Here is a 26,102-nt window from a genome sequence, read left to right as displayed (position 1 = left end):
CAAAGATTATACCATATTCCAACTTGTAAATAATCTTGTATCCTAACTTGTATCCTATCACATGCACACAAAGAACCCCATTTTCACTTAAGCTTTTCGCAAACCATCTAACTATCTACCTATCAACTATTATAGACATCCCATCCTTCACAAACATTTCCATCCCACAAAAACCAAAACATTAACAAACTTGTACATTTGTAACATCTCTTGGTCTATCAGCTTGTACATCCTCTTTAGCTTAGTACCATTGTATCTATCTAGCGTTATGGTGAGTTTGTCCTTGATCAGCATCTTGCACACATCGCACATCTTGGTTAGCTATTCCAATGCATCCTTTAGCTAGATTTCCTATCACCAAAGTGTTATCCTTCTTAGTTCAGCTTGCCAGATGCATCCCTCATCCAAATCCACTAGCTTAGGTGCTCTTTGATAGGTCCTTGCAGGATATAGCTTTCCTCATGTCTGATCTTGGTCCGTTAGTACCTCGTCCTACCCATCTCATTGGCAAATAGTTCTCTTTTTTATTTTTTCTTTCTTTTGATTCAGGATCTTCCCTTTTGGGTCTTGAAAATATCTTTTTCGAGCAATCTCCTTGTTCCTTCTCAAGGTTGCCATGATCTTCCATATCATGGTATGTTGTGAATGGGGCAATTAGAGCGTAAGGTCTTGATCATGTCTTTTGCTTGTTTTCTTTTTTTGCTTGTGGGTTACCCAGTGTCGTTTCCATGCTACTTCCATTGGGATTCATGTGTGATACTGGGGCAATCCTTGTGTGTTTGTTTCGAGTCAATTTGTCAGTCCTCTGGACAGTTGGTGAAAAGGCCTTGATGTTCTTGGTAACCTTGGCAATTAACCAACAGTCCTATAGAAAATATAGTGCTCAACTACATGGTGGTACTTCTCTTTGATGTATCCCCCTGCTCAAAAAGCTTCAATGGAATCCCTTCATCTCCATTATCCCCCATCCATCTCTAGCATCTATTGCTCCTACCCCAACTTATGCATCAGTATCTCTTTGAATCACTCCTCACGCTTAGCTTGAGGGATCCACAATCCTAGTCTTAGGGATCCACCAATCAAATCAATCCACCAAGCCTCATCTTTTGAGATCCACAATCCTAGTCCTAGGGATCTCTGAAACCCATCTTCTGCCAATCTAACTCTTTGAGATCCTATTGCATCAGCTTTATCATTCCATCATCCATCTCCCTACCATGGATTCCTTTTATAGCGCTCTACTCCTCCATCCTCCCCCCCCCAATCCCAAAAAGTCTTAAGCTTGCTTTACTATTGTGCCTCTGATTTCCCTTTATCATTCTCCTGTAGTGAGTGTTTGAGCTAATTCAACCCCTACTTTTTGCCAATCTGTGTCTCTGCTCATCTCAATTTCTTATACATTTCAAGAAGCCATCGAGCCTCATTTCTCTCTCCGCCGCCTTCTTGAGGGGGCATCATCTAAGTCTAGTCTCTCCTCCTCTTATCTGAAACTAGGGCAACCTTGTTGCTAAAACATCTTCCTGATGTTGTCTTCACTCGAACTTCTTTGAAATAGTGTTGTCTCAACACTATGTCAAAGAGGGGCAAAATGTAGACACCTAAATTTGATTACACCACTTTAGTAATCCTATTTAGTTATGTCTAAAGGCATCATTAATTAAATTCTTATTTAATTAATCCTTTGTCATCCCCTAGCTGATTAATTTAATTAATCATCTATAGTCCTAATTGATAAATCAAATAACCTATCATTTATCAATTAAATCTTTTTCTCCTATCTAATTCAAAAAATCCCCATTTATTAAATAAATCTATTTGATAAATAAAATCATCAAATTCAAAAACCCCTAGCTTATCCCTAATCCTCCATTCAGCCTAATCCACCCCATCCACCCATGCTAACAAAGCTTAGCCACTAACTCATCCACCCTCATTAATGTCATCCACTTGCACATCTCTAACATCCCTAATCTAATCCTAATGTTGTCACATTCCCTGAGCAAGTTTAAGACTTTCCTAAACCAAACCAAAGTCTCCCCTCAAAAATCCTAACCACCAAGTCATGAGTGCTCTTACAAACCATAAAAGACTCTTACAAGCCCACTCATGACTCTTACATCCATCTTCCACACTCTTCCGTCTTCCACACTCATTCCTCTTACATCTCTCTTACATACTCAACCCCACTCATCATGCCTTTAACCAACCCTTTACCCTACCCTCTCACACTCATCCTCCTTGTGACAAGTGTCACCTTCCCATTGGTGCTAAACAAGCACAATCCATTTGCTCTCCTTTGAGTGCATCCTAGCCCTCCTTAAGCCTTCATCTCTCCTTGCATCTTAGCCCAACATCCCTCAAGCCCTTAGCCTATAAATTGAATTCCCTCCCAAGCCATTTCAATCAAAACCATTTGAGTAAAGTTATCATGCCCTTTTGAAAGCCAAAATCCATATCCATACCCTTATAATGCCAAATTGAGAGCTCACAAAGCTACCAATTTTCCATTACCCATCTCCATTGAAGCAATTTGAGCATTTGAGCATACATCCCCAATCCATAAATAGACACATCCTAAAAACAAGAGAACAAATCTCATTGAGAGAGCCTATCCATGGCTCACATTCTCATTTGAGTTTATCTTTTCTTTGTCTCTCTTATATGTTATGTTAGTTTAATGTGTAAATGCTTTCATTGAATTGGTATTTCTAACACATTAGATTAGTGTATACATCATGTGTCATTGCTTGGAGTGAGGTTGGTATCCATGATCCCTGGTGTTTCTTCATTGCACTATAGATTTGATATGGTTTTTCTTCATTACATTTTTGATTTGATATGGAGTAGATGTGGTTTTGTGAAGAATCTTGTTGTACGTGTGTGGAATGTGAGAGTTTTATGTGAGTTCTTCTTGAATATTGTTTTGTCCATGTTGTTTGTTTGTGGAAAGTCGGTGTGAGGCATCACTCACCCTTGGGAGGGAAGAGATGCATGGGTGAAGGGGTTAGTTGGGCTCAACCATGTAGTTGAGAAACAGTGTAGAGATGATTTTGATGTGTTTCAATGGAGTATGTAACTCATGATTATTTTCATTCTTGTGAGGTATAAGGAGGTGTATGAAGGAAGGATGGGTTGTATTGTGTTGTGTTGAGATGTGCTTTTATGGTTATGCATAATATGTGAGCTTGAAGATGTGCAACCATTTGTGCCTTGTTTCCCCAAGCTTGGTGAGTGGCCTCCTTGAGGCCTAGGATGGGAGGTGAGCCTGCATGGTTCCCATTTTTTTTCTTTTTGCAGGTTTCACTTGATGATCTTGGAAACTTGGAGTTCATATAATCCTTTCCTTTGCATGGAAGAAGAAGACACTATTATATTTGTATTGAAATAGAGAGAAAAATCCATCTTGTTATGCGATTATGTTGTATTTGTGAGAGTGTTGTCTTTTTTCTATTTCATTTTTCAACAGAGGGGTTGTGAGTCATCTATGTATTTTGAAAAGGTATTTTCATTTTGTATATTTTGAAATATTGACTCACCACCCTATGTTCATGTTTGACAAGTTTGTAGTATGGAAGAAATGAGAGGACTTTGTGAAAATTTTGTTGAATTGTAATTGTAGTTTCATTTTCTTGGATATGAATGCATTGAAGAAAGGATTAAGTGTCATGGTAGACATTAGAAAGATGAATAGGAGATTATCATTTTGTTATTCTTATTTCCTCAAGTCTCATATGAAAAAAATTTAGATGCATTGTCTTCAATCTTGAATCATATTAGGTGTAGATTATGTTTCCAATTGATAATGAATTTGTAGTCATGAAGGAGAAATCAAAAATAGAATTGGATTATTTAAAGTTCATAAAATTAAATGTAAAAGATTGCATTGTGTCCCATATAAGAGTATCTCACAATTTAAGTTTGACAGTAATAAGGTAGTTGTCATGTACCTACCATAGATTTCACTATATGAAATAATCATTGAAATACATAATGGAATGTTAAAATTATATCAGCTCAGTTATAAGTAACCATAGAGAAAACTGTGAAGCAATCAAGGCAATAAGCTCAACTTAAAAACAAAGTGTCTATAGATGCATATTCATTCTCTAGAAAATGTATGAGTAAAATCAAATAGTGTCTCTTGTCAATAAAGGTCAATAAAATAATGGGCCCTGAATAAGGTAATAATATCTTGAAAATTATAAGTTAGAAATAAATAATTTTAAAACCACCTGCCTATTAATAAGGTGTCAACCTTATGATGTCCTTAGATCATGATAGGACCTTGTTCAAAATAAAATAATAAACTAAAGTTAAAAAAATACACCATAGGTACATGATGGGATAAAAGGATGGAAATGAAAACAAGAGAAAAAAAGTAATAAAAAAAAGGGACAACACATAGCACATTTGGAATTGTGCAAAAAGTTAAAACTTTGATTTCTTTCACCACATCTAACCTAGAAAAGGAGAAGTTAGGCATTGGAAAAAGTGGGAGAGGAAATAAAGTTTGGGCAAATATGAACATGGCAGATTTGACACCTTGGGGCTGATGTGACTTGTCCTTGCAAATAGGTGCTTGGTGGGGGACGTAAAAACATCATTATCAAATTCCTTGGAGGGAAAGATAAGGGTATGTGAGATTTGGGTGAGACTTTGGAAAAATTTTCTTGGGGATGCTATTAAATTAAGTTTTTTTCTACTTCCATGCTTATGTAATAAATATAGGTAAAATAATGTATGTTATAAAATGGAAGTATTAGAATGGTTGAGAAATAGATTTTATTAAGTGGCTTTCCCTTTATTAACATCTTTAGGTTTATTTGTTTTGTGACATGTGTTAGTAGCTAGGAAGTGTATACCTTGGGTTAGAAATATAGTATAGTTTAGTAGCACATTAAAGTAGGTTACTTAATTTTGGGTGTTTTGTTTTTCTTATGTTTGGTGTAGTTATGACTAGGGGTTAACTAACTAATAATGTATGCTATCAAAAAGAAATAAATTAGAATGCATAAATTAATTAGGATTATTAGGATTATTTAATAAATTATAAAGTAACTATGTTATGGTGAGTAGACATTGGATTATAGGATTAATATAGCAATTATAAAGTGATTGATTTACATATAGGTATTAGATGGATAAGTATATGTAATCGTAATAATTAAAGCAGTAAAATGGTTGGTATTAATATAGTTTAGTAGGAAATAAGAAATTTAGGTGTGTTTTTAAATTAATATTTGTAAGTAAGGAGGAGATGTGAATGTATTTAGTAGTTAGTAGGATAAAGTCGATTAGTAGATATTTAATGTTTTAAACAAATATAGATTCATTGATTGTAGTGAATCAACATAGTATGGTAAGATTTATTTAATGATATATTGGAAAGTATATGTATTACCAATGGTTAGGTTGTTGGAAATTAGGTTATGCTTGCTAATTAGAAACATAAATTTGCTAAGTGGAGGAATAATCTAAGATTTGTAATTCTTGATTGAATTTTCATATCACCTTATTTATTTTCATTAAACAATAATGGTATATTTTTCAAATAATAACAAGGGATTAGTAAATTGTATTACATCATATAATTTGGAGAATGAATAAATGATAACCAATTTAAACCATCTAGTGGTAAAACATCTTCACAAAAACAACTGCAAAACCATTATAACCACACAGATGTATAAGTTTGTGGTTCACAATCACATAAGTAATGACCCACTTTGAGGATGGGATTTGAATTTTAATATGATCATATTACCTAACTATTAGGTCACACCTCATACTTAAAATAGAACATTCAAACAAGTAAAGATTGATACATAATACTTTTAGTTCACCTTTCAAAAATTTAAAAAAAGAAAAAGAAAAAATTTTTGGTTGTGTTTTGTCTCATAAATTTAGGGCATGACAGGCATGAAACCTCTTTCTCAACTAAGGGCTAGTATTGTGGGTTATCTCTAGGTTTCCATGTATGACTAGATTCCCCTTTCTTTTTGTGCCAATTATTTTTACCACCCTTTGGTAACTCTATAAACAATGGGACATCATGGTTTTCCCTTACATAAGCTCTCATATTTTTCCTTCTATCAACCATATTTCACTTTAATACATGCACTAGTAACAAAACCTAAGACTGATTTTCCACTCACTAGGGGAAAAATATCTTTTATAATGGCTAAAAGACAAGAAAATTTATGGGAATTATTTTTTTGTAAAAATAGATTTGAAAAAGGGACCCAACCTTTGAAAAAAAAAATATTGTATACTTTTAGGAATAAAACTCTTTAGACAATATGGAACTTTGCAAGCCCATTCTATGTCACACAACTTCTGTAGTACTGGAACTTTTACAGATTCTCAAGGTTTGTCACTCAAATACAACCAATACCCAAGCATGGGTTTACAAGATAATAGAACTATGACTATGGATATGTGATGCATAGCAAAGATTCCAAAACTTCAAAGATCATTTCTTTCATAGGCTCCCTAATAGAGTCAGCATTTTGTTCAAAGAATGACTGAATACCTAATAAAGTCACCATTTTTTGGTGTTTTAAAAGTACTAGGTTGCAAAGGACCTAATACCAAGATGAAGAAGATAAAGACAAGCCTAAGGATTAGCTAGATTCCATAATCAATAGGATTTTCTTCAAATCTAGACCAACTTCAACTAAATCACAAGATTCTTTACACTTTAGGCTCTGTAGGGCCAAGGCAAGTGCACCTTAGGGATAGAAATGACTAGATATTTTGATTTATCATTCAAAACTAGTTTCATTCACACTCTTCTTATCAAATATATCCCCTATAGTAGATAATGGTCAAAAATTCATCTTAGAATTGTAATAACTCCTTGATTACAATGACTAACTATAACTCAAAGAAATTCTATCACAAATATTCAAAGACCAACGGTTTGATTCTTCATTATAGAAAAGTAAAATTTGATTTGATTTTAAATATGCTTTGTGTAACCACATGAACTTATCAATTTGCATCTAAATAGATAATCTGTACCTTATCCCTTGCTATACAGAGTCTAACCAACAAAATTTGACCTAATCAATTGCATTCCAATTAATTTTATAAGTAGTTAACCCTAAATTTAATTCTTATGATATCCCCCCATATACCTAGAAACCCTATCAATTCAATGAAAGAATTTAATTAACTCCTTGAATTAAAATAATCAATGAAGATATATACAACCTATCCAAGTTTCATTAAAGTGAAAGAATCTTGTTCTTTCAATCCAAAAATTATAGATATATGAAAATGGAGACAAAACTTAGAGACACAGATATTACACAACCTTCATTTGTATTAATCTTCCTTGAAAATAATATCTTATTGGTATAAACTCAAGAATAACTCAAGATATGACATAACTATCATTGAAGATCCATTTGTATTCCTAGATGGAAAAATTGAATACGATCACAAAAATTGACATAAAGACTAACTAGAATGACAACAAAATAGCATAAACACTAAAATTGCACAAACATTGGACCCTCACTCTACATCTTGGAAATCCTTTTATAAGAATCATTTCAACAAGCTTTATATGGGAGGACATATGTCAAAAATTCATTGGAAAACAAATACAAAGATATTTTATAGTGTTTCATTACAAACATTCTTTTTACTTTGGACACAAAATAGAATGTAGTTACAAAATTGGCAAGTGGTACTTTTTATAGGTGTCTTGAGAAATTTTCTATTAGTCTTCAACTTATTGTTGCTTTTGTCAATCTTACATTGGTTTTGACAAGTGAGTGTATACACACTTAAGTCATTTACTTAGTTCATGCTAAAAAAGTAGTACATGTTGAGTCCACAATGAGTGCCAAGCCACTCATCTACCAAGTCACTCAAGTGCTAAGGAGACAATGTATACTGAGTGATTTGGTATCCGAGTAAAAAGTGCATGCCAAGTTATTTAGATGCTGAGTCATAGTATAGAAATTAGCATATGCCAACCATCAAAGACTTCAAATGTTGAGTAAGATAGTTTTTTCATAATCATAGTTGTTGATTCATACCTAACCCTAAGCCACTAAAATGTTCTTAAGGAGGAAAAACCCTAAAGATTCTAAGTAATGTGAAAGGATCAAAGAGAGAAGGTTGCATGTGCAAATAGATTATTCATGGTGGCTAAGGAATTGTGAATTGAAATTGCATTGTAGAATCAATTAAAGGAGAATAGAGGAATGGAACAGTATACATCAACAAGACATCTAATCAAGAAGGATAAAAAATACATCAGTTTAGAGGTGATCTATCATCAAGCAATAGAGTGCTAATTTTAGGATCAATGTTGAGTCATTCTAATATGTGAATTAGTTAAATCTCGTAACAAAGTAGTCCTAACAAGCTATATTGAAATCCTCTAATAAGGTGCTTACTTAATTATGAGTTAAAGTCGTTTAGCAAGGCACACTTCTAATAGGGTGTTGAAATCCTTTGATAGGGTAAGACCTAACATTCTTTGCAAGCCTTTAACAAGGAAAACCTTTCACAGTAATGAAGATTTGTGGGTGTAATCCCCACCCCTATTTTACCTTCTTGTTGGAGGGTTTCTAGGTAATCATATTTTGTGTCATATATATGTGAAATGCTTACTTGTTTACATGACTTAGATGTACATGCTTTACATGGTATTTTAGTTTACTTAGTGAATGTAAGAGATGGATGTGTGGTGAATGTTTTATGGATCAAAGTTTAAACTACTAATTCACACCCCCCTCCCCCCCACCCTATTAGAAATTTACCTTTCCTATTGTAATTCTAACAAAATGTATCAGAGCCTAGTTCTCTGAAAGAGAAGGTTTGCAACTTTGAGGAAAGATCTTGAAAATGAAAGTCTACAAGTTTGGAAAGATCATTGAGAATTAGGGAATTTAAATACAACTTATTCTACATCAATTGAATGAAGCAAGAGAAGACCTAAAGAAATATTTGAAGAGAACAAAAAAAATTTCCATTAAGGAGAACGACACACAATATAAAGAGATAGACACCAATGAATTTGATTCAGCAATTGTAGATCTAACAGAAAAGAATAGAGCTCAAGCTGAAGAAATTAGAAATCTCAAGTTAGAGCAAGAATCACAAGCCATACTACTATGTGATGTGACTGAACAAAACAAGAAAGCTATGGCAAGTAAAGCCATGACTGAAGATGACAAAAGAGTTTTGACCAATAGACTGGAAGAAAAATCATCAAAGCTAACAAATATTTCCAACACTAAGTTAGATACTTTGAGTCAAATGATGAATGCCAACTATGAACTAAATGTCAAAGACATTTAGATAACAACATTGAAGCTGGTGTAAAAAGGGAAAAGGAATTTTCTAAAAGTTTCAACAAACCTAATGAAGCCATCAAACACTTTGATCAATTATTGACATCCCCTAGATCCAACAATGATACATCTAGACTAGGATACACAGGTACTAAAGAAGGAGATTCATCCAAAATTGTTAAAGAAAGGAATAACGAAGGTAAGAATTCCAAACCTACTTGTCATAATTGTGGTAAGAAAGGACATACTGCTAATGTATATAAGAGCAAAACTAAAAATCAGAATGGCAAGCATAAGAGCATGGTTCACTACCATAAGTGCAACAAACAAGGTCATCAAGCACATGAATGTAGAACATAGACAATGCACACACAAAGATTTGAATGACATTGTTACAACTGTTAGAAGTATGGACATAGAGCTTTTGAGTGTAGATCCAAACCCATGTAGTCATCAAACAGGAAAAACAAAGGTAAAGAACAATGGAAATTATTATAACTAGGATTATAATACAAGATATAGTTGTCATTATTGTTAAGATTATGGACATGTTCCTGAGAATTGTTTTAGGACACACTTTAGAAGTGAAGAAAAAAGGTGGTTGTGTCAAACCACATGTTTGGTAGATGTTGAAAACACAAAAACCACCTACCCTCACTCCTCAAGTCACTAATGTACAACATTTAGCAAAATACTAGAAATTGTATCAACAAAGGTTGATATAGTTGAAGGAGATAAAGTGGAAACTCAAGTTCACTACTAATACACAAAGTCATATAGGTTAGATAGATTTATTTGAACCTCTAGCATGATTTTAAGGTGCAATTTAAAGAATTTTGGTAGATAAGGACAAGTCTAAAGAGATAGAATTGACACCCTAGATGAAGGAGCAAGTAACAATTTAAGCCCTCGTAACTTTACCAGAATCTGGCACTCCTTCTAGGCACACTCTTCAAAAGCCAAGTATAGATGCAACACCTTTGTAAATCTCCAAGTCCAAGTTCATCAAAGGTAGAAGAGGTAATATAATATGGAGATGTAAGCCTGGATGAAGAAATTGTGTTGCCAAAATATGATTATGACATAATGACAATAGAGTAGATGGGCATACTACAAGAAGCACTAGATAGAAAGAAGCATCAAGAATTGCTTAGAAGGGAGCATAGGTAGAAGAAATATTTGCATGACATTAAAGACATCTTCCTAGATGCATTTAATTTGCCCACTCTAGAAGAAACAAATCCACTCATTTAACAATTGATAGATATAGTGGAAAAGGTAAGTGATGCAAACCTTGGCACAAGTTGCATTGGCAACCAAGGTAGAAAATGTGAAGAAGGTACTTGAGAACATTTTCTCACTATACAACAAACTGTGCAACCCCACATTCTTTGCACAAGAAACAAGGAATTACATCCCAAGATTGGAGAGCAACATACAATCATCAAAAGATAAATTGCCTATGACTTCAGCTCAAAGTGAAAAGCATTTTAGAACTTTATTGAAAGCCTAGAGTTAGTTATCAACATTATCTATAGAAGAGGTCAAAATCAGGATCAAAGTTATGAGCATCCAAACCACATTGACTCCTTACATGAATATTTTGCACAAGGAATTAGGCTATGAAGAAACTCTTATGAAGGAAGACCCCAGTCTTTCTACATTAGATGGCCTAGTTCATCTTGTTGTCAAGCTAGCTATCCAAATTAAATCTTTGGATGTAGCATGTGAAAATTGGGATGTAGCTCTTAACATTATACTATAGGTCCATAAATCTTTCTTGGACAAACACATTATCAGTGTATAGCCCATTGACATCAATGTCAAAAAGGGGGAGAAAAGTGAGCATAAGAAAAGGGGCAGAAAGTAAACAAAAAGAGAGTTAAGCTAAAATAGAGTGCAAAGAATGGGGGAGCAAGCAAAGAATAGTATAGGCATATCTACTTAGTAGGAGAACCCTTTTTTTTATTATAGAACTAGACCTACTAACCCAAGGAGTTATGGAGTTATCAAATGTTGAGGTATAAAATTATTGTAAATTTTTGATATTCTAAAATTTTGTACATAAGCTAAATAAGAGATATGTTATTCTCGTAAGAATGAGGATATTAATACATGACCAAGTGTTTTTGACACTCATGTCAAAGGGGAAGATTTTTGATCTTAGATTGGTTTTGACAAGTGAGTTTCTACATACTTAAGTCATTTACTTAGTTCATACTAAACAAGTAGTACATGTAGAGTAGAACATGTATAAGATAGAGCATGCCAAGTCCACAGTGAGCACCAAGCCACTCATGTGTTGAGTCACTCAAATTTCAAGTAAACAATGTATACCAAGTGATTTAGGAGCTAAACCAAGTTATTTAGATGCTGAGTCATAGTATAGAAATTAGTATATGCCAAGCATTAGAGACTTCAAATGCCAAGTAAGATAGTTTTTTCATAATTATTTGTAATGGCACAAACTACTATGTAACCTATTTTTGAGTCAACTTACAGATTGAATTATGATATTTTGAAGATAAGGATGAATCTTAATTTAGAATTCCTATAAATTGCATGCATCCAATCAGAAAAAGGGAAGGTATAGGTGGAAAAATGGATGAATCATAGCCATTGATTCATACCTAACCCTAAGTCACCAAGATCTTCTTAAGGAGGAAAAACCCTAAAATTTCTAAGTAATGTGAAAGGAGTAAAGAGAGAAGTTTGAAGGAAATTTTTATGGTTGAGTGGGAGTGATGTTAGACAAGGGTAAGCTAAGGGTTGACAAGTTTAATGGGAAGAACTTCTAGTTATGGAAGATGCAAATGGAAGACTATCTTTATTAGAAGGACTTATGGAAGCCATTAGAAGGAAAAGCCAAGAATCAAGGATCTATGTCAAATGATGAATGGGATCTTTTAGACAGAAAGGCACTTAGAAGCATTCGATTATGCCTAGCACCATTAGCGGCATTTAATATTACAAAAGCAAACATGATAGAAGAATTGATGAAAACCCTAGTGACATTGTATGAAAAGCCCTCCACTTCAAACAAGGTATTTCTCATGAAGCGTTTATTTAATATGAAAATGGAAAAAGGTGAATCTATTATAGATCACTTAAATGAGTTCAATACTATTATTAGTGATTTATCTTCTATGGGTGTCAATTTTGAAGAAGAAAGTAGGGCTCTCTTGATTTTGTGTTCTTTGCCTGAAACTTGTAATGGCTTGGTAATGGTTGTGAGTAATTATGTTCCTGAATCTAGTACCCTAAAATATGATGATGTAATCAGTGTTATTTTGAGTGAGGAAACTCATAGGAAAACCTTAGGTGGATCTACATCAGGAAATGTTGCAAGGGCAAAATGGCTGAGAGATGAAGTAATTCTAGAAATCATGGGAAATCAGGAGGAAAGTCAAAGGGGAGGAGGTCTCAATCAAGAGGACCGAATGACTACTTGTACTATAGGAAACCAAGCACAAAAAGAAAGATTTTTGAAATCGAAAGAAAAATAGAGGAGATAAACTAGATGGAGACAAGGAGGCAAATGTGGTAAGTAAAAAATTTGAAGAGGATGCTTTACTTTTGTCTTTAGAATGTGTCGATGATTCATGGGTTTTAGATTTTGGTGCTTCATTTCTTACTACACCCCATAGAGGTTATTTCATTGATTATGTCCAAGGGGATTTTGGGCTTGTTTATTTGGGGAATAATGAACCCTGTCAGATTGTTGGAAAGGGAAAAATTAAGATTAAGTTGCAGAATGAGAATCATTAGCTACTACATGAGGTAAGACATGTTCCAAGGCTGAGTAGAAATTTAATTTCATCAAGGCAACTCAGTGATGAGGTTTGTGTAGTTACTTTTAATGATAAAAATTGGAAGGTTTCAAAACGTTCCCTTGTAGTAGCAAAAGGTATGAAAGTAGGCACCTTATATCTTTGTACAGGTCATATTGTTCCTTCAACTTTAATTGTTTCAAAAAAAATGAATGTTTAGGAACAATTTTTGCAATTGAGCAGGGAGAACAAATAGCTACTGTAGATTCTGATATAGTGTTATGGCACAATAGACTTGGCCACATGAGTGAGAAAGGTATGAAAATACTTCATTCAAAGAAAGTTTTACTAGGTCTAAAATGTGTTAATATGGATTTCTATGAAAGTTGTTTGTATGGAAAAAAAAAAGAGAGTGAGTTTTGCAAAGACAAGGAAAGAAAATAAGAGGGAGAAATTAGAGCTTGTGCATATCGATGTATGGGGACTGGCTCAGGTATCTTCCTTTGATGGCTCTCATTATTATGTTACATTTATTGATGACACAACTAGAAAAGTATGGGTTTATTTCCTTAGACAGAAATATGATGTATTTCAAACTTTTAAGAAATGCAAATGCTTGGTTGAAACTGAGACTAGTAAAAAATTAAAATGTCTTAGATATGATAATGGTGGTGAGTATTACAGTCATGAATTTGAATATTATTGCTCTACTAATGGTATTCATAGAAAAAAAATTGTTCCAAGGACTCCACAGGAAAATGGAGTGGCTGAACACATGAACAAGACTATAATGGAATGTGCAAGAAGCATGAGGTTACATGCTAGGTTTCCCTTACACATGTGAGTGGAGGCTATCAATATTGTTTTGTATTTGATTAATATAGGTCCCTCTACTCCTTTGGGTTGTGGTATTCCAAAGGAGGCATGGACTAGTAACAAGGTGAGTTATTCTTTTCTCAAAACCTTAAGTTGTGAAGTATTTTCTCACATAGATTTTGAAAATAGAACCAAGCTAGAAGCTAAGTAAAAGAAATGTGTATTTTTTGTATATGGTATTAATGAGTTTGGTCATAGGCTTTGGGATTTTGAAAATCATAAAATTGTAAGAAGCTGGGATGTCATATTCAATGAGAAAGTGTTCTAAAAAGATCTGGTGCAGCAACATGAGAAGAAAGAAGATGATTATCTAGTGTTATAGGATACTCCAAAAGCTAATGTTCCAGTCATTCCCAATGATGTGCAACAACTACAACAACAAATACCACACACACCAATGAATGCTAGACAGTCAACAAGGAAAATTAGACCTCCACAAAGATTTTCTCCCTCTTTGTATTCTATTTTACTTACTAATGTTGGTGAACCTAAAAGTTATGATGAAGCTATGTAGGTGGATACTAAGAATCAGTGGGAGTCTGCAATGAGATATAAAATGGACTCTTTGCTAAAGAATAAGACATGGAATTTGTGCAAGTTGCCTACAGGTAAAAAGGCTTTTCAAAATAAGTGGGTTTATAAGTTAAAAGAAAAGGAAGGAGGTAAGAAAGTATTTGAAGCCATGTTAGTTGTAAAAGGATTTTCACATAAAAATGGAATTGATTTTGATGAGATATTTTCTCCTGTTGTTAAGATGACTTCTATCTGTACTATTTTAAGTCTTGTGGCTACTGAAGATTTTCATTTAGAGTAGTTGGATGTTAAAATTTCCTTCCTTCATGGTGATTTGGATGAAGAAATATAAATATGGCTTAGCCAAAAGGTTTTGAGGTCAAAAGTAACAAGAACTTAGTGTGCAAATTGAAGAAAAGTTTATATGGCTTGAAGCAAGCACCTCAGCAATGGTATCTAAAATTTGATAGTTTTATGCATTAGCATAGTTACAGTAGGTGTCATTCAGATCATTGTGTCTACTTTAAGAGGTTGGATGATGGTAGCTACATTATTTTACATTTATATGTTGATGATATGCTTGTAGCTCGGTCTAACATGGATCACATTAAGGGGCTAAAAAGCCAATTAGCACGTGCATTTTCTATGAAGGATTTGGGGGCAGCAAAACAAATTCTTGGTATGAAGATTTGTAGAGATAGGAAAAATAGAACATTGATGCTATCTCAGGTTGATTATGTTGAGAAGGTGTTGCAACATTTCTCTATGGAGAATGTTGAAGCTATCAACACACCTTTACCTGGTCATTTGAAATTGACTAAAGAGATGTGTCCCAAGACACAAGAAGAGGAGGATAAGATTTCCAAGGCACCCTATGCTTCAGTTGTAGGAAGCTTGATGTATGCTATGGTATGTACTAGGCTAAATATTGCACATGTAGTGGGAGTTGTTAGCAAGTATATATGTCATCCAAGAATTGAGAATTGGAATGCAGTCAAATGGATTCTTAGATATTTGAGAGGAACATGCAATAAGTGTTTACATTTTGGGGGCTCTACTACTAATTTATAGGGCTATGTTGACTCAGATTCTACAAGGGATATTGATACCAGGCAGAGTACTGCAGCTTACATCTTTACTATTGGTGGGGCAGCCATGAGCTAGGTTTCTAGGTTACAAAAGGTTAATGCTTTATCCAATACAAAGGAAGAGAATGTAGCTGCTACAGAGGTAGCCAAGGAGATTATATGGCTTTAGTTCTTCTTGCAAGAATTGTGACATCCTTAGAAAGATAATTATTTGTTCATAGATAGTCAGAGTGTCATTCATCTTTCCAAGAATTCAGCTCTACATTGAAAGACCAAACACATACAGTTGTAGTACCATTTCATTTGGTAAATTTTGGAGGATGGATAGTTAAAGCTGGAGAAGATACATACAAATGCCAATCTAATAAATATGTTTCCAAAGGTAGTAACAAGGGAGAAGTTGAACTCTTCTTCAGCTTTCGTTGGTCTTCTAGACTAAACATGAATAAAAGAACAGTAGAGTCCAGCAAATTAAGCTTAAAGTTTGTGCTTTCAAGAGGCTGTGCAATTGGGTATTTTTCCTAGCTCAAGTCAAGGGAGGAGTCACCATTCAAACTGGCACTTGAAAATGAAGATGATTATGGAGAGGATCAAATACAACATGTTGATTCAGTCCCAAATGTTGATACTTTCAATCAACAATGTGAATTAAGTCACACCATTTTCATTCCTCAATAGATGTTGCATCAAACGATTCAATATTGTTCATTTATCCATATTTTGGTATTTTCCTTTAAGGATGTTAATCATGGCACTTTTAAGAATATAGTCAACTATTTTAGCCAACCAGTGAATGAATTTATTTAGCATTTTTCTTATTACTAGTTAGGGTAGAGTAGGTTAGATTTCAAGCTTTCTACAAGTGTTACCTTTGGATAATACTTGTCAATTGTGGAGTGTACATTAAGCCTAAATTTGGCTCATTAATATCTTTCCTTTCTTATACATAGATTCAATAGGAATTTTGAATTCTAGCTCAACATTTTTTGGTAAGTATGATGATGTGTCACAACCATGTCTCTCTTCTAATAAATCAACATGGAAAAAGGTTGAAAGGTGAAACACTCATTTTAATTTGACATATCTTTAGAGATGTTAATTCACCCCCCTTAGGATCATATAACCAATAGGCTTTACTAGAGTCATAATAACCAATAAGGATTAATTTTTCAATGTTATTATCATAATTCATTGTCTTCTCTTTTTGGGATATGTTAACCTATGTTGACTAAGTCTAGAATAGGTTAACCTAGGTTGACTAAGTCTAGAATAGGTAAACCTAAGTCCAACTGTTCCAAAATAGGATGACCTAGGTTGACCTATTCCCTAAGGACTTTGGGTCCTAGTACAATTTTTTTTCTTAGAGTTGTAAATTGGAATTTGGGTGACTTGTAGGCTTGCTTTTTCTTTTTCCATTGCAGAATTTGAGCAATATAAATTCATGAAACCCTGAAAAACACATGTATGCAAGAACTTGTCATAGATAGGCAAAGAGAAAAAAAAAAAAAGGGTTTAACTTTGACAATATACAAGATCACATTATTAGAATAAAATAATGAGTAAAATATACAATGGATATATATGGACAACAATACTTTGAGTTTATAAAAATAGATTAGATAAATGTAGTAAAGCACACAAGTATTTCAATAAGTTTATGTGATTGTTGTCACATAATTAGAGCCTATATAATATATACAACCCAAAATTTGACTTGAACTATAACAACAAACTTTAATAAACTATAATAGAACCACCCTAGCATTCCCAAGATATAGAAAAACATTATCCAAATCAACTATTTCTTTTACCCATTTCTCTTCTTGCACCATGAGTCTTTGTTTATAATAACCTAGAGATGGAAACCTCACACCAAAAAAAAAATGAAATGCATTGATAAGACTTGTTGTAAAAGGCTTACACAATATTAGCATCATAAAATCACTTCTTGTTTCAATGCCTCATTGTGAATCAGTATTCAAACTTATTGACACCTTCCCTAAATTATTTTTTAAGGAATCAATTATTCTAATTGTTCATCCGTATTTTCTAGATTTGTCTTATTTGACTAGTTTGATAAAAATGGTTTCAATAATCATAATGTCAAGTCTATGTCAAATAAGAAAAAAGCCAAACTTGTAATAAGATATCAGCAAGCAATTATCTTTCATTGTCTCCTTGCTTCAATACTCTTATAGTTATAAATGCTCTTAAAATTGTCCTTATAGCCTTGTATCACATGCAAATATGACTTGCAAGAACTTGTTCAATATATTCCTCTTATAATTCCTTACAAAGAACCTACCAAAATACAAATTAGAATGTGTAACTAATTTAACATGTCTTTTTCATTATTTCAAAAACCATATACAAAAAAACTTCATATTTTACATCATAATACATCATAAATCTTAGGAAATTCTCCCTAACACCACCCCCCCCCCCCCCCCAACTCTTCATGATGCACCTACGTTCGAATATCATAAAAAATTAGTAAATTATTGTATTAAACAAGATAATAATCAATTCACTAAATTATTATGAAGAAAATAACATAAGAAGTAAATATACCTAGTTGAGTGTTCCCATAGGGTCCTCTCTCTATTTTAGGGTCTCCAATAGGGCTTCATGATCAGCATTAGTAATAGTAAAAATTTCTTTTACTTTTGCACATTTTGAACACTTCTCATTTAAGAAAGCATTTCTATAAAAGAAACAACCATCAACTTTACAAAATAAAAATTGATCTAACAAGTCTCTTGATGATTTTGAAAGCCCACTAGCACTAAAATTCTCCAACATTTCTTTACTATGAAAAGTAGAACGGATGGAGCGTAATAGTTCATGGTGCATAGAAAACTCGACATGATATTTGCAACAACATGTATTTCAAATTTAAGTGGCACACAATAAAATGGCTTCAAAGATTCAAAAGCCCTTTGTGATATATGAAGACTTGGATGACTCTCTCTAAATTGTTTGATCAACATAGTTTGACTTACTTCCAAATAGTGTTTAGGATGCGGCTTGCGGTCTATGATGCCAATTATCAACTTTAATACATCTTTAGCATTGGGTGATACTTATGAGCTAGAGTGCCAAAATTATGTAATTTCTTCCTTCAAATCATCAGATAGCTTCTTATCAAAACATGAAAGTCTCCCACCAAAAGCCCATGTTTCATTTTGAAGAGGATCATCAATTCTCTCTCGTCGACGAAGTGCTCTTCTCAAAGTAGTATAATTTAGGTTCAAGTCAATAAAAGTTTGTCTCATATATCTACCCTTTCTCAAATGATGACTTACCAAAGAGATTGTAATAACCCTTCGAGCAGCGCTCTTATCCTTCTCCCTACTATTTTTTCCAATGCTATTGAGAGCACTGAAAAAATTCTTCACAATAATGGTATTTCTTTCCAACTTTTTATTGACACAAATCTTCAATCTAGAAAGCATAGGTCTCATCTTTTGCATCTTTAATAAGTGCATAAAAAGTTGACATTGCTCCAGCACTGTCTTGTTGTTGAAAAACATCTTATATAGTCTTGAAGCCCATAACCGAATGGTTCTTTCTAATTTTTTCCCTTCCAAATTGGTAATAATCATTTCATCAATTTCAATTATCCATTTTGTTATTCTAGAACCTTCATGTTGATTCTAATAAGGAGATATGTAAGGTTCTTGTGCATTGTCATGTTCGGCAAGGTCAATCATGCAATTTACATTATGACCTAGTAGCATTTCATCCTCCAAATTTTCATTCTCTAAATTTTCAATTCTGGCATTATCATTTTCAATTGGCAAATTTTCATTCCCCAACCACACATATTCATTATCTAACTCTATGATTTCACATTTGACTAATTCATCATCAACTTGACTCACATTTAACATATCTTGTCTTTTCCTTTGGTATTCTATTTTGTCCCTTTCCCTATATGCCACAATGTCTTCATTGGATACCTTCCTTTTGTGTTTAGCCTTTCAACGATTGTTGCTCCCCATTCATATGACAATATTAGAAACATAGGGATATATTATCAAACTTTTTTCGATTGTTTGGGCCCCAAAATGTGACTTTTCCTAAAACTTGTGAAAAAGACCCACAAAAAGCGATGTTGTCTACTCTGCAGTGATAGCAAATATTTTGGATTAATAATACCAGTAAATATCTGGTATCCGATTTTAGATTGGATATCTGATCTAAAATCTGATATTCGATATTGCCACAAAAATATTCGAGGGAAAAACAAATTATAATTCATTATTAGTGAGTAATGACTTATGAATTACCAAAATATATGAGTTATGAGTTATGTAATACCTTATAATGTATTATTATATTATATTATTATTATTTTTACTTTATTATTATTAAATATCATAACGTAATATATTATATAGGTTATTAATATATATTATTATTATTATCTATAAATTATAACCTATAATATATATACATTATTATTATTATTATTATCTATAAATATTATATATATATATATATATAATTTTTACTATATAATTTTTATTTATTGCTATAACAACATATAATATTGTTGTTATTATTAATAGAATCATTTATATGGGTCGAATGGGGCCATAGGATGACCTAAACCCCTTTCGACACATTCTATGACGACATATGTCTTTAGGAGTCCTAGGACCCCTAGAGACAAATTAGAATCATTTATTTGGGTCAAAAGGGTGACACATTCCATGACGACATATGTCTTTAGGGGTCTTAGGACCCCTATGGACATATTATAATCATTTATATGAGTCAAAAGAAATCATAAGATAACCTATGACCCCTTTTAACACATTTCATGACAACATATGTCTCCAGGGGTGCTAGGACCACTAGGGACATATTAGTATAGTTTATATGGGTCAAAAGGGGTCATAGGATGACCTATGACCCCTTTTGACACATTTTATTACAACATATGTCTTTAGGGGCCCTAGGACCCCTAGGGACGTATTAGAATTGTTTATATGGGTTGAAAGGGGTCATAGGATGACCTATGACTCTTTTTAACACATTCCATGATGACATATGTGTTTATGGGCCTTAGGACCCCTAGAGACATATTAGTATCATTTATATGTGTTAAAAAGGGTCATAGGTCCTTTCAACACATTCCATGAGGACATATGTCTCTAGGGGCCCTAGGACCCATAGGAACATATTAGAATCATTTATATGGGCTGAAAGAGGACATAGGATGACCCATAACCCCTTTCAACACATTTCATGATGACATATGTCTCTACGGGACCTAGCACCCCTAGGGACATATTAGAATCATTTATATGGGTTGAAAGGGACCATATGATGACTGATGACCTCTTTCAACACATTTCATGATGACATATGTCTCTAGGGTTCCTAAGACCTCTAGAGACATACTATAATCATTTATATAGGTCAAAAAGGGGCATAGGTCATTTGACACATTCCATGATGACATATGTCTCTAGGGGTTGTAGCACCCCTAGGGACATATTAGAATCATTTATATGGGTCAAAAGGGGGCATAAGATGACCTATGACCTATTTTGACACATTCCATGATGACATATGTCGCTAAGGGTCCTAGGTCCCCTAGTGACATATTATAATTGTTTATATGGGTCAAAAGGAGTCATAGGATGACCTATGACCCCTTTCGACACATTCTATGATGACATATGTCTTTAAGGGTCCTAAGAAATCTAGGGACACATTAAAATCATTTATATAGATCAAAAGGGATAGTAGGATGACCTATGACCTCTTTCAATACATTCCATCATGACATATGTTGCTAGGGGTCCGAGGACCTATAAGGACATATTATAATCATTTATATCGGTCGAAAGGGGCCATAGGATGACCTATGACCCCTTTTGACACATTCAATGATGACATATGTCTCGATGGGTCATAAGACCCCTATGGACCTATTAGAATCATTTATACGGGTCGAGAGGGGCCATACGATGACCTATGATCCCTTTCAATACATTTCATGATGACATGTCTCTAAGAGTTCTAAGACCTCTAGGGACATATTGGAATAGTTTATATGGGTCAACAGGGGTCATAGGTTGACCTATGACCCCTTATGAGACATTTCATTACAACATAAGACCCCTGGAGACATATTACAATCATTCATACAGGTCGAAAGGGGCCATAGGATGACCTATGAACCCTTTCGAGACATTCCATGATGACATATGTCACTAGGGGTCCTATGACCCCTAGGGACATATTAGAATCATTTATATTGGTTGAAAGGGGCCATAGGATTACCTATGACCACTTTCAACACATTCCATTATGACATGTGTCTAAGGGTCTTAGGACCCCTCAAGACATATTAGAATCATTTATATGGGTTGAAAGGGGCCATAGGATGACCTATGACCCCTGTCGACACATTTTATTACAACATATGTCCTTAGGGGCCTTAGGACCCCTAGCGACATATTAGAATCATTTATATGGGTTGAAAGGGGTCATAGGTCATTTCGAGACATTCTTTGACGACGTATATCTCTAAAGGCCCTAAAACCCCTATGGAGATATTAGAGTTGTTTATGTGGGTAGAATGGGGTCATAAGATGACTTATTACCCCTTTCAACACATTCCTTGACAACATATGTCTCTAGGGATCCTAAGAACCCTAGGGACATATTATAATCATTTATATGAGTCGAAAGGTGCCATAGGATGACCTATGACCTATTTCAACACATTCCATGATGACATATGTCTCTAGGCATCGTAGGACCCCTAAGAACATATTACAATAGTTTATATGGGTCGAAAGGGGCCATAGGATGACCTATGAAACTTTTTGACACATTTTATTACAACATATGTCTCTAAGGCTCATATGACCCCTAGGGACATATTATAATTGTTTATATGGGTCAAAAGGGCACATAGGATGACCTATGATCCCTTTCGACACATTCCATTATGAAATATGTCTCGAGGGGTAATAGGACTCCTAGAGACATTTTATAATTATTTATATGGGTTAAAAGTGGCCATACAATGCCCTATGACCTTTTTCGACACATTTCATAATGACATATGTCTCTAGTGGTCCTAGTACCTCGAGGGACATATTACAATCATTTATATGGGTCAAAAGGGGCCATAGGATGACCTATGACCCCTTTCAAAACATTTTGTTACAACATATGTCTCTAGGGGTTATAGGACCCCTCGAAACATATTATAATTATTTATATGGGTCAAAAAGGGGCATTGGATGACCTATGACCCCTTTCGACACATTCTATTATGACATATGTCTTTAAGGGTCCTAAGAACCCCAAGGACATATTAAAATCATTTATATGGGCCAAAAGGGACCATAGGATGACTTGTGATACCTTTCAACACATTCCATGATGACATGTCGCTAGGGGAATATTAAAATCATTTATATGGGTTGAAAGGGGCCATAAGATGACCTATGATGCCTTTTGACAATTTTGATGATAACTTATGTCTCTAGGGGTCCTAGGACCCCTAAGAACATATTATAATCATTTATATGGGTTGAAAGGGGTCATAGGATGACCTATGACCCCTTCCAACATAGTCCATGATGATATATGTCTCTAGGGGTCCTAGGACCCCTAGCGACATATTAGAATCATTTATATGGGTTGAAAGGGTCCATAGGATAGCCTATGACCCCTTTCAACACATTCCATGAAGACATTATGGGTCAAAAGGGGCCATAGGATGACCTATGACCTCTTTCAACACATTCCATGACAACATATGTATCTAGGGGTCCTAAGACCCCTATGGACATATTAGAATCATTTATATGGGTCAAAAGGGGCCATAGAATGACTTATGACCCCTCTCGACACATTCCATAATGACATATGTGTTTAGGGGTCCTAAGACCCCTAGTGACATATTAGAATCATTTATATGGGGCGAAAGGGGTCATATGGGTCATAGGATGACCTATGACCCTTTTTGACACATTTTATTACAACATATGTCTATAGGGGCCCTAGGACCCCTAGAGACATATTAGAATCATTTATATAGTTCGAAAGGGGCCATAAGATGACCTATCACCCTTTTTGACACATTTTATTACAACATGTCTCTAGGGGCCCTAAGACCTCTATGGATATATTAGAATCATTTATACGATTCTAAAGGGGTCATAAGATGACCTATGACCGCTTTCAACACATTTCATTATGACATATGTCTCTAGGGGTCATATGACCCCTAGGGACATATTATAATCATTTATATTGGTCAAAAGGGGGCATACGATGACTTATGACCCCTTTCGACACATTTCATGACTACATATGTCGCTAGGGGTCCTAGGACCCCTAGGGGCATATTAAAATCATTTATATGCATCAAAAGGGGCCATAGGATGACCTATGATCCCTTTCGACAAATTTTATTACATGTCTCTAGTGGTCATAGGAAACTTAGGGATATATTATAACTATTAATATGGGTCGAAAGGGGCTATAGGATGACCTATGACCCCTTTCGATAGATTCCATGATGACATATGTCTATAGGGGTCCTAAGACCCTTATGGACATATTATAATCATTTGTATGGGTTGAGAGGTACCAGATGATGACCTATGGCCACTTTCAACAAATTTCATGATGACATATGTCTCTAGAGGTCTTAGGACCCCAAGAGACATATTACAATCGTTTATATAGGTCAAAAGGTGCCATATGATGACCTATGGCCCTTTCAACACATTCCATAATGACATATGTCTCTAAGAGTTTTAGGACCCCTAAAGACATTAAAATAATTTATATGAGTCAAAAGGGGTCATACAATGACCTATAATCATTTTCGACACATTCCATGATGACATACATTGCTAAGAGTCTTAGGACCCCTAGGGACATATTAGAATCATTTATATGGGTCCTTTCGACACATTTCATGAAAACATATGTGTCTAAGTGTCCTAGGACCCCAAGGGACATATTATAATCATTTATATGGGTCAAAAGGGGTCATAAGATGACCTATAACCCCTTTTGATGCATTGTATGATGATATATGTCTCTAAGTATCCTAAGACCCCTAAGGACATATTAGAATCATTTATATGGGTCAAAAAGTGTCATACAATGAACTATGACCACTTTCGACACATTCCATTATTACTTAAGTGTTTAGGGGTCCTAGGAGCCCTGTGGATATATTAGAAATATTTATATGGGTCAAAATGAGCCATAGGATGACCTATGACCCCTTTTGACACATTTTATTACAACATATGTTCCTATAGGCCCAAGGACACCTAAGGACATATTAGAAACATTTATAAGGGTCAAAAAGGGACATATAATGACATATGACCCCTTTTAACACATATTATTACAAAATGTCTCTTGGAGCCCTAAGACCCCTTGCATTTATATTAGAATCATTTATATCAATCGAAAGGGGTTATAGGTCTTTCAACACATTCCATGATGACATATGTCTCTAGGGGTCCTAGGACCCATAGGGACATATTATAATCATTTATATGGGTTGAAAGGGGCCTTGCAATGACCTATAAACCCTTTCCACACATTCCATGATGACATATGTCTCTAGGATTCTTGAGACCCCTAGGGATATATTACAATTGTTTATATGGGTTGAACGGAAAGATAACATGACCTATGACCTTTTTTGACACATTTTACTACAACATATGTCTCTAGGAGTCATAGGACCCCTAGGGACATATTATGATTGTTTATATGAGTCGAAAAGGGGACATAAGATGACCTATGACCTCTTTTGACACATTCCATAATGACATATCTCATTAGAGGTCCTAAGATCCATAGGGACATATTATAATTGTCTATATGGGTCAAAAGGGGCTACAGGATGACCTATGTCTCCTTTCAACAAATTTTATTACAATATATGTCACTAGGGGCCCTAAGACCCCTAGGGACATATTAGAATCATTTGTATGGGTCGAAGGGGGCTATAGGATGATCTATGATCCCTTTTGACACATTTTATTACAAACATATATCGCTAGGGTCCCTAAGACCCTTAGGAAAATATTACAATCATTTATATCAGTTGAAAGGGGTCATAGGATGACCCATTTTGACACATTCCATGACGACATATGCCACTAGGGGTCCTAGGACCCCTAAGGATGTATTATAATCATTTATATGAATCCAGAGGGGCCATCCGATGACCTATGGCCCCTTTAAAAATATTGCATACTAACATGTCTCTAAGGGTCCTAGGACCCATAGAGACATATTACAATTGTTTATATGGGTCAAAAGGGGCCATAGGATGACCTATGACCCCTTTTGACAGATTTCATGACTACATATGTCTCTAGGGGTCCTAGGACCCCTAGTGACATATTAAAATTGTTTGCTAACATATATAAGGACATATTACAATAATTTATATGGGTCAAAAGGGGTCATAGGTCCCTTTTAACACATTCCATGACTACATATGTCTCTAGATATTCTAGGACCTCTAG

The sequence above is a fragment of the Cupressus sempervirens genome, chromosome 1 (assembly GCF_028749045.1).
Source record: "Cupressus sempervirens isolate cs-2001-9-10 chromosome 1, ASM2874904v1, whole genome shotgun sequence".
NCBI lineage: Eukaryota > Viridiplantae > Streptophyta > Pinopsida > Cupressales > Cupressaceae > Cupressus > Cupressus sempervirens.
The sequence above is the reverse complement of the archived record's forward strand: the minus strand, read 5'-3'. Positions refer to the sequence as shown.